This window comes from Sapajus apella, unplaced genomic scaffold (assembly GCF_009761245.1).
Source record: "Sapajus apella isolate SASKATOON/1434 unplaced genomic scaffold, GSC_monkey_1.0 scaffold54, whole genome shotgun sequence".
In the NCBI taxonomy this organism is placed as follows: domain Eukaryota; kingdom Metazoa; phylum Chordata; class Mammalia; order Primates; family Cebidae; genus Sapajus; species Sapajus apella.
The window spans coordinates 4,777,933-4,794,705 of record NW_022436994.1 but is presented as its reverse complement, the minus strand read 5'-3'; the positions used below and the strand labels follow the sequence as shown (position 1 = coordinate 4,794,705).

At 49.0% G+C, this 16,773-nt stretch overlaps 1 protein-coding gene and 1 long non-coding RNA gene across 11 annotated transcripts in view; both read right to left on the bottom strand.

Moving 5' to 3' along the window:
• Positions 1 to 16,773, bottom strand: part of GRB10 (growth factor receptor bound protein 10) — a 203,571-nt gene that overhangs the window by 55,694 nt on the left and 131,104 nt on the right. The window lies entirely within an intron of this gene.
• LOC116527322 lies at positions 29 to 8,191 on the bottom strand. Its single transcript, XR_004258494.1, has 2 exons — positions 1,641 to 8,191; positions 29 to 1,075 (listed from the first exon to the last, which is right to left on the bottom strand). It is a non-coding gene; the product is annotated as an uncharacterized LOC116527322 (long non-coding RNA).

The window sequence follows — 16,773 nt, the reverse complement described above, 5'->3', positions numbered from 1 at the left end:
GTGAAAATAATGACCTGTGGCTCTCCTCTCGTCACTCAGCATCTGTGTCTTTTCCCACAGCAACGGTCACCCCAGAATGGGAAGTCACACAGTGGAAAGCATGGGGGCCCTTGTTTCAGGGCTATCTTCACCATTAGCATCTATGTTCCTTTTCCATTCAACAGCTGTCTTCATGATCCCAGATGTTTAAGATCCAAAATACCTGGCCAGTTTGGCTCAGTCACCGCTGAGGAGGTCAACTGGTTCAACAAAATATCCCAGGTGTCCAGGTGGGGTTCCATGAGTCCAGCCACTGGAACTGGGTCCCTACAGGTGTGTGTGCACCTGCCCAGTGAGGTCCCACAAGCCGGCCATCACAGGCTCCCCTTGTCCATGCCCAAGCTCTTTATTTGGTGGCTATGCAATGGCCGAGCTCAGGCCCACAGATAGGGAAAAGACATGGCACCAGCCCCCACTGCCTTCTTCCCACCTCTTGTATTGGCAGGTCACTCCAACCAAAAGCAGCCCCCCAGCAACCTGAAACGCATGTAATATAATCAGTCTACTTTTACAGTAACGGTTGTCTTTATCAGGACAACTTCTTCATTTCTTATTTCAAACCCTGTCACTGACTGATGGTCACTCCGTTACAGAAAAACTCTTGCCTGAGCCCTTCAGTAAGCAGGACAGGTCTAACTGTGATTTTTTGAGTAGGGAGCCTCAGGTAGGCTCTGTAAGGCCTGCCATGCAACAGTGCCCTGGATCATAGTACCATCCTGGCAAGCACAGGAAATCAGCTTCTACACAGCCCACTGGGCCACCACCCACCAGCCAGCAGGGCAGGCTGTCCTATCTGCTAAGGCCCCACAATCACGCAGGTGAGGCTAGGAGGGTGGGGCACATGCTAGACAGACAGAACAATGACAGACAGGTGGATGGGGCTGGGTATGGGATGAGTGGAGTGGTTGGTGAAGGAAGACTGGCAGATTCACTGGAAATTTAGAAAACAGTGAAGTTTGAGAAGCTGAGAGACACAGCAGGCGCAGAATCGCTAAAACACTACAAAAGGGCTACACCCCCCAGTACCATCTTCATTCTGGATAACGCAGAAAATGAGAAACATGATAAAAATTTCATAAATGGAGCTGTCCCTTAGGCCTATATTTTTATTTAATTACAACATTCAAGAAAATGTATTTGTAGATAAAACTTTCACCCTCAAAATCCTAATTCATCCCCAAAATATATTTGCCATGAATATAGTTTATACTAATAATCTTTATACTGCCTACAACTCATTTTTTTTAAAGTAAGCTTATATACCATTAAAATGAAATTACATAATCACAAAAATACTGATAACAGGGAAGGCAAAACAGAAATTATGGAAATTTCTTTGAAAAAGCAGGACATATTCACTGGCAGCCCTTGGACTCCCAGCCTGCTACTTTTTTCAGTACTAAAAACCAAACAATCTAAGCAAAAATCACCAGTGACCCACAGCAGCTTCCAGCCAGCCACGAGTACGTCTGCTGGACTAGGAGGGAAGAAACACGAGCCAAAAACACTGCCGTTTGGGAACTAACTCCTTTAAAACTAGCAAGAGAAAAGGATCTACTGAGTACCAGCTCAGAAGGTCTAACACCAAGAAGAATAAGTACCTGAAACTGACTGTGTACATCTTACCCCCATCCTCCAATCGCCCGGAGTTCTCAGACTCCAAGAGGTCTCCAGGCAGGTCTGAAAGCAAACGCCGCTGTATCAGACCTCTTGGGGTCTGTCCACTTGCTCCAGACAGGCTCAGTAAACATCGTCTAGAGTTTCTGGAAACTACAGAAACAGCCAATCAAAGTGATGGATTGCCTGGACACGGTCCCCCCACCACCCAGGGAACTGTCACCATCGTCCCAGTGGTACGAGGCCCTGGGCAGTGAGAGAACTGGTCGAAAGCCACACTGCGAGGAACTGCAGAGTCCCAGCCAGTGGCCAGCCCCCAAGTCACAAGCCTTCGCACCATATTATAAGTGATCTACAGCGCTTGGTATTATTTATAAAAATGAATTTCTACACCCACCCATATCACCCACCCATATTCTTATAAACACATAAAACTTTTGCTCCAGCAATGACACTGCTGGGAACCAACCTATTCATCTGTCTATTCATCCACTTCCCCATTAATGACCAAAGACCTATGCACGAGAATGTTCATTTCAGCTCTATTCATAATTAGAAAGAACTGCAAACGACAGAGCTGTCCATCAAAAGAGGGTTGAGGTAAATCAATCACAGCACCTCCAAGCAGTGAAACACATGAAGCTGCAGAGGAAATCACAAGAATGCACATAAAAAGTAAGCTTTAAAATGAAATTATATAATCACAAAAATACTGTTAACTGGGAAGGCAAAACAGAAACTATGATACACAAGATACTGTCCATAGTGCTCATCTCTGGAGAATGAGACTGGGGTTGGAAACAGAGAAGAAAGTGAATCTCATCATTTACCGGATACTTTTTTGCAGCATTTGTTTCACTTTTGATTGTTTTCTTTTTTTTTTTTACTATGAACGTTACTTTTGTAATTAAATTAGGTTCTCCTTTTTTGGTCTCCTGGTTGGACACAGGTGATGGTAATAAGTCACAGCAAACTTACTCCTGACTCTGAATCCTGTTTGTAGTTCTAGGGTCTGCAAATTGTCATGCCTTGACTGAATGAACCAACTTCTTTGGAAAGAGACGAGTGGGGGTGAAGTGGGAAGAGAATTTCCACATGAACATCTTTGGGGAAAATGCTAGCCTCTAATGGATTCATGTTCCTGGAGACCCTTTTCTCCATAAAAGGAAGTAGCTCTTGAACCAACTGGTATAAAGATTCAACAACTGAATCCATCTCACCTACTTATGCTTAGCCAGTCCTGCTGCTGCGGGCACCATTCCCACCTCGCCAGGCCAGTCGGGCCAGATAGGAACGCGGCTGCAGAGCCGGGCTCAAGGCTCTTCCACTCATCCTGGCCACAAGGTCAGCAACCGTGGGTATCCATGAAAGTACCACTAACTAAGAAGAGGCAGAAAACGTGGACCATAAGATGAAGTATACCTACTATGGAAGACAGCTCATTTAGGAAGGAACAGTACAATTTTCTCTTCTGACTAGAATCACAACAATGTCAGCAAAACAACAAAACAATCTCAGGATCTATCAATGTCTAGATAAAGACCTTGGTTATAGAGATACGGTATCTAACCACAACATTTTATAACCTAAAAAACAGATCAAAATAATTTGTGCTACAGAATTACAAGAGGGATTTCCACGAGTAACATCTTTTTTCAAAAAATGTTTTTTTAGTGGTAATCTAAATTTAACGAAACATTAAACCTAACATGTAATCTATAATCTGGAAAAATGTCTTCAGATTTGAGTTAGACTGGCTGAACCTCTTCAAGCCATCTCTGATCCAGCTGCATGGGGAGGGTGGGGATGTGCCCTCGCTGTCACTCACTCAGCAGATGCTCCCTAGGAACCTCATCAGTGCTAGGAACCAAGGTGCTGGGATTTGGGTCTGGAATAAAATCACTTGACTTCATGGAATTTCATTCAAGTAGGGAAGACAGACAAAAAGCAAAATTCAGAGACTGCCATGTGGCGGAAGGCAACGGAAATATGGTTAGCAAAGGGCTGCTGGCTAAGAGGGTCCTCGAAGGCAGCAAAAGATGCCATGGGCTGACTGCTGCTCGCTTCCAGGCGGCAGAATGTGAGGACCAGCTGAGTCAGGAGGCTCTCAACAACAACACAGGCAAGGAAGGCAAAGCCCAGGCCTGGGTCCTGCAGCAGAGACAGGCAGGCGCTGTCCAGTTCTGGTACACAGGCTGAGGTGGCGTGAAACTCGAAAGAGGAGTGAAATTCCGACGGGGGACTGCTCTGCCACTCTGAGATGGGAATTTGGAGATATCATGTCTGGAGGGGAGGATCAGATGCTGACTTTGGACCTGGTGAGTTGGCAGTGTCTTTTAAGCACCCACGTGGAGGTGCCACATTGCAGCTGGAAACAGGAGTCTGAGGTTTGAGGAAGAATTTGGATGGGAATGTAAACCTGGGAGCAACGAGCATAAGGACAAGGTGGAAAGCTGAGGGAACGGCCGCAGCTGGCCCGGGCGGGAGCGCAGAGAGGAGAAAGGAAACACTAAGCCCCAGTGACTGGAAAAACAGGAAGAGACAAGGAAGGCTGAGAAGGAACCGCCAGTAAAGAGGGAGGGAACCCAGATGGAGCCGTGGAAAGGAGAGCAGTGAGTGACAGAAGGCCCTCGCTGCTACAAGCCCAGCACGTGGAAGACAGAGAACGCCGCGGGCTTTAGCCGCGTGGATGTCACCCTGACGGGAACAGGAGGAACTGAACAGCACGCGGGTATAAAAGCTGGGCTGCTGGAGCGTTTTTAAAAAGGTTTAAAAAGGAACATTTGGAAATCAAGGAAAATGATCATCCTCATCTGAAAACAGTAATTTTAACCACTGCCTTAATTTGTGAGGGAAAAGGCGGCAGAGCCTTGACCCAAGGCGGTAAAGAAGACCCACCCTCAATTTTGTCTTTGGGAATCCTTATCCCAAGTCCTCTGTCAGCCCAAGGATGGCAGAACACAGGTCCCCTTCCCACCGAACACCGCGGGAGTTTCCAGTTGACCCCGTCTCTCCTGCAGCTACTCCCTCTGGGCTTCCAGAATTTTCCTTCTTCAGGGCAGTGTGCTGTGAGGCCAGCAAACTATTTCTGGAAGTCATCAAGGTCACTGAGACACTACTAATGGTGTCCAAGGTCTTTCTCTGATGCTTTCAAGGGGCACGCTACTCAGCTCTGCCACTCCACTAGGAGAGGACAAAGTACTCTGGGTATGACTCCCAGGCCTCAGATTTACTCAAGGTGAGCAGCCTAGCTCCTGATGGATGCATTTGTTAAGGGCAGCTGCCTCTTCCTGCTCCTGAATGGCCACAGGACTTGGGGCTAGGAAACCCATGTTGGGGAGCTGGGTTCTGATCTTGGCTCTGCCAAAGCAAGGGCCACCATCCCCCTAGAAGAGGACCTGGAACTTCTGCAAAAACAAGGCCTGCCTGGGATATGCTGGGCTCTGTTCTTGGAGGTGTGGACAGAGCAGTGAATAAGAGGCCCTGTCCCTGTCCAGGGGGAGCTGGGTGCGTTCTAGAGGTAAAAACAGAGAAACATGTTACCAAACAAGATAATCTCGGGCGACAGTGAGCAACACAGAGACACAGCAAGTGCTGTGTTAGAGGGAAGCTGGCTGCGGGCACTGCCTTTTTCAAAGTAGCCCCAGAAGGCCTCAGAGGAAGAGATGTTTGAACGGAAACCCAAATGATGACAAAGTGGCAGTGAAGGAGAGGTCTCAGGGAAGAGCCCTCGGCGTGGAGATGCCACAGAGGAAATGCACAGAGGTGCACGTGAGCCGGCAAACGTGAGGGACCAAGTAGGCCAGGGCGGGTGGAGCACAGTGACGGTCCCCACAGGGGAAGGGGTGGAGAACGGGACCATGCACCCCTCAGGGGAGAGCCTGGATTTAACGCCAGGTGCGATGGGAGGACAGCGGGATTCGACTGACTGTCCAGAAATCACACAAGAGCTGCTGGGCTGTGGATGATGTAAGGCAGGGTGAGGTGAGCAGGAGACAGGCTGCTGTGTCGTCCCAGGCTGGGACTGGATATAGCGCAGCAGAGCGGGCAGGAAGCACTGGCTGTGAGACGCGCTGGAGACGGAGAGTTGACTGGATCTGTAGCTGAGTCCAAAGGGAGAATCAAGGATACACTCCTCTTCACTGGCCAGAGCAACAGAGCAGATGACGGTCCCTTTCAGTTAGGCAAGGAGGCCTTGGTGGAACGTACTTTGATCGGATTTTCTTTGTGTTCAATTTTACATGGCAACTAGAGACCCAAGTGAAGGTGGAGGGCACCTCTCAGCAGTGACTTGTCCTGGTTATAGATCCAAATCAAGAGCAAAGGGATGGCATCTGATGGCATGGGGCCAGACGCGGTCACTCTGAAAGAAGGCCGCTAGAGTAGGGGTGGCTGAGGACAGAGGCTTGCAGGCCTCCAAACACCCAGCACCCTGGCAGAGCAGGAGACAGCAAAGGGATGAAGGAGCAGAGAGATGAGGAGATCACAAGCTGGGTCAAAAACACTTAGGGAAGCAAGTGTCTAGGAATCGAGGCTGTGTCAAATGTTGCTGAGATGCCACCAAAGATGCCACTGGTCTTGACCAGAGGCAGGCCACAAGGCCCCTTGATGAGACCCATTTTGGGCAGCTGGTAGAACAGAATGTCAACTAGGGTGGGCAGGGGTGAAACCAGGAGATGAGAAGCAGAGACACGGAGTCCAGCAGCTGGTCCTGAGAGGTCTGCAGAAAAGCAGCATAAAATGAAGCAGTGGCTGGAGAGGAATGTGGCTATGAGAGGGCTTCACTTAGATGAGACATGTCAAGGCATGGGTGCAAATGCAAGCAGGAATGATTCTGGAATGAGGATGAAACTGACCATGGAGGAAGGAAAAGACAATGACTGCAGGCTCAATGTCCCAGAGAAGATAAAGGGCGCAGCTGCGAATGGAGTGACGTGTTGTCCTGTTTGGGTGGGAAGGCAGGCAGGTGGGTGCTGATAGGGAATGGATGAAACAGGTGTCAGACACGGCAGGTGGCTCTCATGGATAGCAGGTCCTGCCCACTAAGCTCAAGGCTAGGGTACCAGGTGAGAAGTTAGAAGGGGGAAGAGAAGGTGTAAAAAGTTGTTTTTTTGGTGGAAGTAGTAAATGAACTGGGAGTAGGAAAATATCTTGGGAGAAAAAGAAATCAAGGAATAGAGACAGGAGATTTACCCTTTTCTTATTGATTTATAAGAGCTCTTTATTTAGGATATTGCAAATACGAATATTGCAAATATTCTTTTGCAGCTTATCAACAGTTTAACATTTGATTTATAGCATTAATTTTCTTCATGGTCAAATCCAGCAATCTTCCACTATGATTTTACCTATTGCTTTAATAGTTAAGGTGTCATTCCTTAATCTGAGGACTAATTAATTATTCAACTGTATATTTTTCTACTCCTCCTAAGGTCTGATTTTTGGTAACAGGCTAATCAACCTAGAAATATTTCAGTGTATGTTTATTAGCTGCCATAACAAAATGCCATGAACTAGGTCAGTTAAACAAAAGAAACTTGTCACACGGTTCTGCAGAATAGGAGTCTAGGATCAAGATGTGAGCAGGTCTGATCCACCTGAGGGCTGGAAGGAGAACCCATTTCAGGCCTCTCCTGGAAGTTCTGGCGGTTGCCGGCATTTTTGTCGTTCCTGGGCTTATAGAAGCATCACTGCAATCTCCACCTTTATCTTTATGTGGTATTCTTGTCCCATGTCTATTTGTGTCCAAATTTTCCCTTGGAACAGGACACCGGTCATACTGGGTAAGGGGCCCAGCCTACTCCAGTATGACCTCATCTTGATGAATCACATCTGCAACATTATTTCCACATAAAGTTACATCCTGAGGAACTGGGGTTAGGACTTCAATATATGTATTTTGAGGGAGACATAATTCAGCCCGTAACAGCGTGCAGTGAGGCCCTAATTCAACTGCTCATCCAAACAGTGGAGAGCTGTCGAAGCACATTAAGCAATGATGCCACATTCAGAAGATTCTAACCTTGTATGCGTTCGAATCTCAGCGTACATGCTTCAGTACACAGAACGTTCACTCTCCATTCAACTCGAACCATGCGGTTTTCCTGACTGTAGCTTTATAACATCAAAGCCACTCTTTTGAAGAAGGTAATCTGTCACCATGAAAAGACCAAATCCAAATGGGCTCTTCCATGTCCCCATTAAACCCAACCTCTCGGCAGGACTGGACCATGCTGACGACCCTCGCTGGACGCCCGGCCCCACAGGCCCCACTCAGGCTGTTCTAACCCCGTCATCTCAGGCTTCTGTGTGCTGTCCCCACTTGGATGGGCCCTGATCTATTCTGGAAATTTAAGGGAGAATTTTAGATTTCAAATTTTCAAAAACATAGATGAACATAATGTGCATTTCTAGTTCCAAATCAGGGTTCTGACTGACTCAGTGTCTGAGACAATGTAAAACTAGATAAACAAAAACTCCATCTATAAAAGTAAGTGGAATACCATCTATAACAAGAGAATGTGAGAGCGCACACTGCTGAGACCTGGCAGGCTGGGCAGCAAGTTCCCAGGTTCCCAACAGGCCCACGGTTACGGCAGGAGCGAATCTGGTTCTCTTGGTCTCTACGGCATAAAAATTGTCCCCCTTTAGGAGCAACTTTGGTTTCTGTAGAAGCGACTTGCCCTTTATTAGATGACCTCCAAATTACACCAAAGAGGGTACATACAGAGTAAGAGATGAAGGCCTTCTGTGGACTTGGGTCACTGACCTGACTGCTAATAAAAGAACAATGCCTTTGAGGGAGATGGCCATATAGTGTCACCGGAGACACGCCATATGCACCAGTTATGTGTCCAGAGTCCAGGTGATTGTAGAGTGGGAGGAGAGGGATTCTGAGACTTCTGCTGCTTGCTAACAACCAAGCCATCTACGAAAATACCTGAAAATCTCAACGGCATGAGATTGGTCAAAGGTAACAACATGCCGACTTTGTTGAGACTGCAGAATTTTCTATCAAAATGTTTTCCTCTTACCCGTCCCCTTCATGTCATTTGCCTCATCCTTTGCTTACTGCACACCAGGTTTAGTCTGACGCAGAATTATCAGTATGGAGATAATTCACTCTTGATCCTCCAGTGGCACAGTCCTCTTCAGATCCCTGCTCTCGACAAGACAATTCACTGAGGTCAGAATTCACATTCATAAAGCTGTTCCTAGTTATGCTCTTCGTATCCACTGGAATCTTACTGGAATAAAATTAAGAATTTTTGTCCCCTCTCATGTAACTGGTTACAAAGGAGGTGAGCAACATATACGAGGGCTGACCTCACACTCCCCCTCCCTAGCCTCCGTGCCCGTCTTCAGCCGGCCCTGGTATGATGGGAAGCAAGGCATCCTCTTGCGCACAGGCAGCATGGGCATAGCCTTCCTCGGCACCGTCAGACCCAGGCCATGAGCCCCAGTGCACGCTCCCAGGGAGGACTGGGCGGTGGGGCAGCAGGAGGTGGCCGCAGCAGGAAGAGTCTGTGCTGTGGCACCGCCCATGAAGCTGGGAACGGCCACAGCAGACACAAGCGCTTGCACAACAGGAGTACAAGTAAGCCCCCAAAGCCTCCAGATGCTACTGCACTAAAAGCTGTTTGTCTCAGCCAGCCCCGCCCACTGCAACTGGGACAGCCAAGACAGCGGGGGACTCGGGAAGAGATTTTGGGTCTGACATTTTCATCTCAGAAGAAACAGCATACGCATCCAGGTGTGCGTACACACAGGCAGCTCAGGCTCTGCACAACTGCTTGCATGTATTCCAAGCTACAAGTCCTCCCCAGGCAGGAAAAGCCCTCACAGCCCTCTAAGTTCTCCCACACTCCTCCCCTTGGAAATTGCCAGAGACCACTCCAGCCACTGGCCTCCCTGGGCTGGTGAAATGATACATTGGGAGGAGACTTAAGTTTTCCTTCCACACACTTCACCACTGTTTACAGGGTCCATGACTAGCTACCCCTGCCATTCCCCAGGTGGTTGCATCAAGAATCTTCCCAAGTAAATTTGGTAGATCAAAGAGGGACCTCTAAACTGCAGGCTAGACGGGGCACGCGATGATAACAAGATCTTCCACTTGAACTGTGAGTGAGTACAGACGCCAATATAAATCTGGCTAGAAGTGCATCATGCGGCTGTCACTGTGCTTGAGACCATGAGGTCTTTATTTCCTTGTGTTCTGCCGCCTCGGGAACCTTTCAGTATGCTGAGGCTTAAGGGCTGACGGATCAGGAATCCCCCGCCCTCGGATGATGTTTATACCCAAGGAAGCCGAGCATGGAAGAGACAACCCCCTTCGCACAGTGTGTTCTGCCAACAGAATTAGGAGTATTCCGTGGCTTTTGGAAAGAAGGAAGGAAGCAGCAGCATGTCCCTGGCTTCTCCTGAAGCGTGGGGAATGCCTGGGGATGCCGAGGGCACCGCAGGGTCCCAGGGAGGCGGCTCTGCTTGTGTCTCTTGTGGCCAGCAGCACCAGCTCAGAGTGTGCCTTGGTCCCAGGGGTTGTGAAAAACCAGAGACTGGTCGGTTGATGCCAATAAATGTTCTCCTGCCTTCAGCTGGCTGCTGCCGACCCTCACAGAGTCCCAGGCAAGGGCACCCCTGCAGAGCTTGGCATGGTCTGGCCTTAAAATACATGGTTTCGGTTAATAGGGAGAATTACTGTGGTATGCCCTGGTCAGTTCTGTTTTCTGTGAGGTTTCTCCTCTAAAAACAGCACACTGCAACATCAGTGCATGTTAAGAGGTGTACTTTTGATTCTAAGCAGGGGTTTTTCTTTGTTTAGCATTTTATTTTAGAATAATTTTATTTTGAAGTAATTGTTTATCATTTTACAGAAAATGTGCAAAAATACAAAAACTCTCCGTATATATTCTTCATCTCGGTCTCTAAATATCAACATTCGCTTTCTCAAATTCCCATTCTCTTTGTCTGCCTATCTAGGAGTGGGTTGCAGACATCTAGCCCCTTTCCTGCTAGATAATGGAGTGTGTATCTCCTAAAAACAACAGCACTCTCCTGACTACAGTACAATGATGGAAATCAGGAAATCGACACTGATATACTAACATTAGCTAATTTACAGACCTCACCCAAATTCAGCCAAGTGTTTGACTCCTGTCCACTTTAGGAAAGGAAAAAAGACAATGTTTTTCTTGGTTCAAGATTCAGTCCAGGATCAAAGCTGCGTGTGACCGCTTTGGCTCTTTAGTGCCTCAGATCTGGGTTTTGTTTCTAGCTTTTGTTTCTGTAGGGGTCTTCTATGACCTCAAAACCCCTGAGGAGTCCAGGCCATGCTGGAGAATGTCCCTTGGTCCTGGCTCAGTTGACGTCCCTTTGAGATGAGCTGTAGTTATGGTTTGGGGGAGGAACACTGAAAAAGTGATGCTGTGTCCCCCGGCTGCCACGGCTCAGGAGGCACACAATACCGCCCTGTCCCTTTTTTGGTGACATCAGTGTGGCTCACCTGGGAAGAGTGTCTGCCAGATGTTCCCACACGTACAAGTCATTATTCTCCCCTGGCCGTTCACGCTGGTTCCTGTGTCTTTATGCTGTATTCCCTTCGCTCTTTAAGCATCTCCGGGCAGCCCTGACTCCTTTTATTGAAGAACGAGATCTAGAAACGACCTGATCGTTAGGTTGAACATGTATTTGAACACGGAGAAAACACAGAACTCAAGTTGTCTTATGGACCATGAAAACAACGAGAAGGCGAGAAATCACCGCACGTTACCCATTTTCCTTAGACGCACTCTGTTGTCCAACCTCACTCCACCGCCCTAGATCACACTGCCCGTTGGCACCTCCTGCACCTGCATCCCAACCGGCCATCCCACACCTCCTCCAGCCCAGTCCATCCTCCACACTGCAGCAGGCAAAGCAACGTGCACAGCTGCTTTCCCCCTCCCTGCCAGAGACCTCCTCTGCCCTGGTGACCAATCTCTTCCCGAGACACCTAAGGCTCTGCCTTCCGAGGCTCTGCCTCCTCTTTGCTGCCTCAGCCACCACTCAGGGTGCCTGTGCCTTCCTCAACTGTCCTCGCTCCCTCTTTCTGGAACACTGTATGCCTTCCAAGACAGTTAAGGATTCCTCACCCTTCGGCCCCCCTGATAGCTCTCCCTACAAGATGAAGTGTCCCAGCAGTGTGCTGGAATCCATCTGTGATAATGCGCCTCTGTGAGCTGATCGGCACTGGTCTCTCTCACTTGGTTATGGACTCCCAGAGGGCCATGCTGTGTCCGCCCTGTCACCCTCAGATCCCAGCACTCAGGCAGTACCTGCATGTAGAGACTGCCTAAAATCTGTCAGTGAATGGGCACAAGACAGGAACAGAGGACAGCAGGGGTGTTATTTCCTCGCTGTGTCCTGGTGGGGTAAGTTGGATCCCTGAGGAGACAGTTGCCAGCTGGATGCAGAGTGTGAGATCTGTGAGTATGTGAGACGTTTAGACAAGCAGACCCAAGGCCCTTGTTTGCTATCGGTCACTCTGATCCTCCGTCCCAGGGCAATCCTGTGGACTTGAGACCGTAGCAGGGAGGCAGGTGGCAGTGAGCTGGGCTGCACGGCTAAAAAAGGCAGGGTGTGGAGCTACTGGAACAACACAGACCAGAGATCGGAGGTCAGAGGGGTCGGAGGCTATGCGGTAACCTTCTATGCAAATGCCATCAGACTCTCTTCTTCCTCCATCCCCGTCACTGCAGGGCCACACAGGCCTGGCTTGTCATACAATCACTATTGTATGTGCATACACAGAAATAGCCACAGCAAAGCCAGAGGACTTGCTAAGGTGTCTGCAGTATTCTGAAGACACAAATCCTGGAGTCCCTGCAAACAGCTGCTGACCACCTGAAACAGAGAGTCCCACACCTGCTGGGGAGGGCAGGCTTCCAAAGCCACCGTGTGCTACCACGTGGCGCCCCTGGGCCACTCTCTCCTTACGGAGAACGCAGAGGTGGAGAAAGGTTCGAGGAAGGGGTCAGGGCTCGGAAGTCCTGAAATTCACTCTATCCTGGACATAAGTAGGTCTTTACAGATAGATATAGCAACACATATCCTGAGCTGTAAAACGTTCATAATCTTTTACTAGGAATCTTGACTTCTCCGGTCTACCCTGCGGAAAGCATTCAAAATGTGGCAACGGCTCCATTGCAGGCGCCCAGTGAGGCATCATTTATGGCACAGACACTGCATGACAATGTAAGTATCTGGCCTCCGCCAAGTAGGTAAATACGGCACAAACTGGCACTCAGCAACAGAGCTATCAGCTATCAAGAGCGTTTTTTAGGAAGACCACGTTAAGAAACAGAAAATACTTATGAGATGTTAACCAACTAAAAACATATCTAAAATTATATCTGCCTTTACTAAAGCCTGGTAAAATACCGAGGGCCAGGAACTGCACCAAACTCTGGGGAGACAGAAAGAGCTGACTTTGTCTTTTAATACTGTTCCAATACTGTTTTTGTTCCAGTTCAATGGTCAGCGTCAAAAGGGCAGTCACACTTCTGCTCCAAGGTTAAATGAAGAAGAAAGCAACGTTGCTTCTCACTTCCTCGAGTGTCTGTGGCACTCCCGCTGCTCCTGGCACGGCAGCAGGTCCTCTCATACCCTTCCAGGATTCCGAAGAGAGACCAGGGACTGTGTGAGCAGAAACACTACCCGTGAACAAAAAGACAGGAATGTGCGCTGGTACATGGTGTTCCCATTTAAATATTTTCGGGGATTTCCTCATCTAAATAAATCTGAAGATGCCAGAGTTCTATAAATAGGGCTAGAAACTACTGCCCTGATTCAAGAGGATCTCGGTTTGTAAGACGACAGCAAAGAAACTATTTTAGGGCAAAGTGAAAGATAAACCATGTTAGTCATTAGAATCTGGTTCTCTCAGGGACCAAAAAATAAAAATCGCCAGCAGAGGGTATGTTCTTCTAAACCTTCCCACACAGGGACTACGCCTGTCCTCTCTTTCCTAGAAGAGTCCAGACTTGGCAACGACAGCAGAGGGAGGATGTGTACTGAATTCTCCTGTGAATTTTTTGGATTTTCAAAACACTCTCACTTGGTTTCCTCCACTCATTCTTTTTTTTTTTTTTCCTTTTTACATTTTTATTATTCAAAAAACTATTTTTCCTTCAGCAGATTAAGAGCCTGAAGTGAGAGCCTAAGGGAAGAAAAACAGAAAAGACAGGGAGGAAAAGAGAAGGCAATCATCCAGGACTTGCTGGCTGTAAAGATGGCCCATCTCATCCTGGGTCTCAACCAAGACCCAGAGGCCTAACACTTCCTGACTGTGCAAACTCCTGGAACACTTTATCCTAAGCCGGGAGGACCCGCCACGTGTGCCTATTGCAGAGGAAACGAAAGTCTCTCCTCCGTGGCTGGTCACATAAATAAAGCACCAATGTCCACGTTCAGTGCCCATAACAGGCTTCTCCACTGGATGAACTGTGGATTCCTACTCAAACCTAAACACAAACCAGCAGGCTGCTTGCCCGCAGGTATTGATGGCAGAGGCTGTCAGGTAGGTTAATTGGGGAAAGTGCCTTGTCTAGTACTTCTCCTTTTCCTGATGAAATTTCAAGTCAAAGCATCAGCAAGAATTAGCACATCAGTTTGCCAAGGAAAATTATTTCCGGTTCTTGGCAAAATAGGCAGTCTCTGTGAAAGCGCTGATGGCCACTAATAACTCATGACTGTGCACCGCCCTTGCCTTTGAGGCTACTAGATGGCCACACGTAGACAAGGCACAGACTTAAATTTTCAGCAAAATTATGATTCTTCCTGTAGAAGACATAGGTAAGTGCTCATGTTTCCAATGCTCTTGACGGCCACAGAGAGCAAGATGTATTTGATGCTGTCATAAAAGATCTGTTTTAGGCCCCTCAAATTTAGAGGTTTATATTTTAAAAGATATTAATAGTCCAGAGAAACACTAGTGGTTGGGATTTCAAGTGAGATTCCTGCTCCGATTTCCTGTCTCCTATTTGGCCAAACGAGTGGCCTGCTCCAGGCCACGACTGCCTTGCTGCAACTGCATCACTTGCTCAGATGCAAACAAGGGAACAAGCGGGTTTTGGGATTTTTCTCAGGCTTCAGGGGCCGTGGTCCCTAGAGAGCTGTGAGAGGCCTCGGCTTTAGCATAGCCGCCAGAGAAATCCGAAAAAGTGAGGATGGCAGTCATCGTTTTAAAAATAATCATGGGGAATTTAGTGTCCTTCCCCAAAGTGAGTTCTGTGTGAAGTGTACAGGTGTTGTCTAAAAGCGCTCCTGTGATCATAAACGTTTCGGATGCTCTAGCTTCGCTTGAGTGAACAGGTAGCTTCTCTTTTCTGTAAGATCTTTCGGATCCTCTAAAACCAAACAGGAAATGTAGAATGGCCAAGAAAATGAAAGAGGAGGCAAAATTTCTCAAACTTACTGAACCTGCGTGGCTTCTTCCCCCTCGCGACAACTCAGGTAACTGGCATTCTAGAAAATGAGAGGTAAAAGGCGTGGAGAGACCTGTCACCTCGGCAACGCCAGAGGAAGACAGAAACCAAGACCTGACCTACTGAAACTACGCAGAGCTGAGGAAGCCCAGCCAAGCCCCCCTCGGAAAAAAACACGTCCTAGCCACCCTGCCATTAAAGCCTTAGCTCAAACGCAAGGCCCACAGCCGCTGGGGCCCCCCGAACCTGCCGGCGCTCAAGGCTGGATGTGGGGCTCTCCCAGGTCATCCTGGGTCCTCACCCATCTCCCAGGCTGAGCTAAGCAGCTATGCAATAATGTGTGTGTGCATGTAACTCTGTCCCCGGCTGGCCCGGGTCCTGGAAGGCAGATGGCACAGCACTCATCTCTGTCCCGAGCCTGCCCAGGGCAGCGCCTCACCTAGAGGACGACCCCGAGGTTGTCACATCCATCCTTCAGTGGTGGTCGCGCTGGAAGGCAAAAACGATGTTCAGCAACGCACTGGGATCCACTACATGTGTGGGTTTTGCTCGCCGGTTCAGGGGTTCACATGGCCCCTCGTAAGTAATTGAATGCCATGTGGGTGTTCACATAGGCATGCTGAAATGCATTTCTCTCATTTGGGGCACTGCCGTGGCACACCGAGAAGGTAGTGAGCTTGAAGCTCGGCTCCTGAGTCTAAACCCACTTTTTGTGATGTATCTGTCAATGATCCTGGAAGATGACTTTATCCTCCCTGGGCCTCAGGTTCCCTAAAAGAGCACTGTCTCATGGTCACTCCTGCTTCACATGAGGTGGTGAGGATGAAGGCAGTGATCACACAGCAAGGGGAGGTGGGGTGCAGTAGCGGTCCCAAGTTCATGCAGTCAAGGGGTGTGGGGGGCCAGCTGTGGTGCCGTGTTCACGTGGGAAGTGGGGGTTGCAGCCATCGTGCCGCATCCACAGGGGAAGTGGGGGGCGCAGCCATGGTGCTGCATTCACGCAGGAAGGGAGGTAGGGCACAGCCGTTGAGCCGTGTCCATGCAGGAAGTGGGGTGGGGGGACTGTCATGCCGCGTTCTTGCAGCAAGAGTGGGGGCAGCCGTGGTACAGATCTGACTATTCCAAGCTCCAAGACACAGAGACGTCGGCAGAGCCCGCCTCCTCAGAGCAGGAAGTGGAGGTTTCCAGGGACACCGCCACGCATCAACGCTGTAGGATGGTTCTACCCCAGCACCTTCTGAGTGCCGTCGGCAGGAGCTCCCCCTCCACACCGTGGCACAGAGGGGAAATGGTTACAGGTAGGAGGCTCCCACTGGGAGATGGGAGCCATGCCATAGCAGAAGGAAAAGAGTTAAGAGATGCAGTGTGAGAGGGGCTGAAGACAGAGGATCTTTAACTTGAAAACCGTGGTGAGTTGAAGTGCGCCTCATGCTGACTCTTACGTGGGTGAAGCCACGAGGGACCATCCTGGAACCATCCTGGGATGGGCCCGGGGGCTGCAGACCCAGCTCACCGCAGTCAGCACCCATCAGGGCCCCCAGCACTCAGGGTAAACTGCAGTTAGGCTCAGGCCCCAAAGTCTTCTGATTTCCAAAGGCACCAGAAAAGGTGACACGGGCAGACTGCAGAGGTGCTAAGAATAACAGGGCTT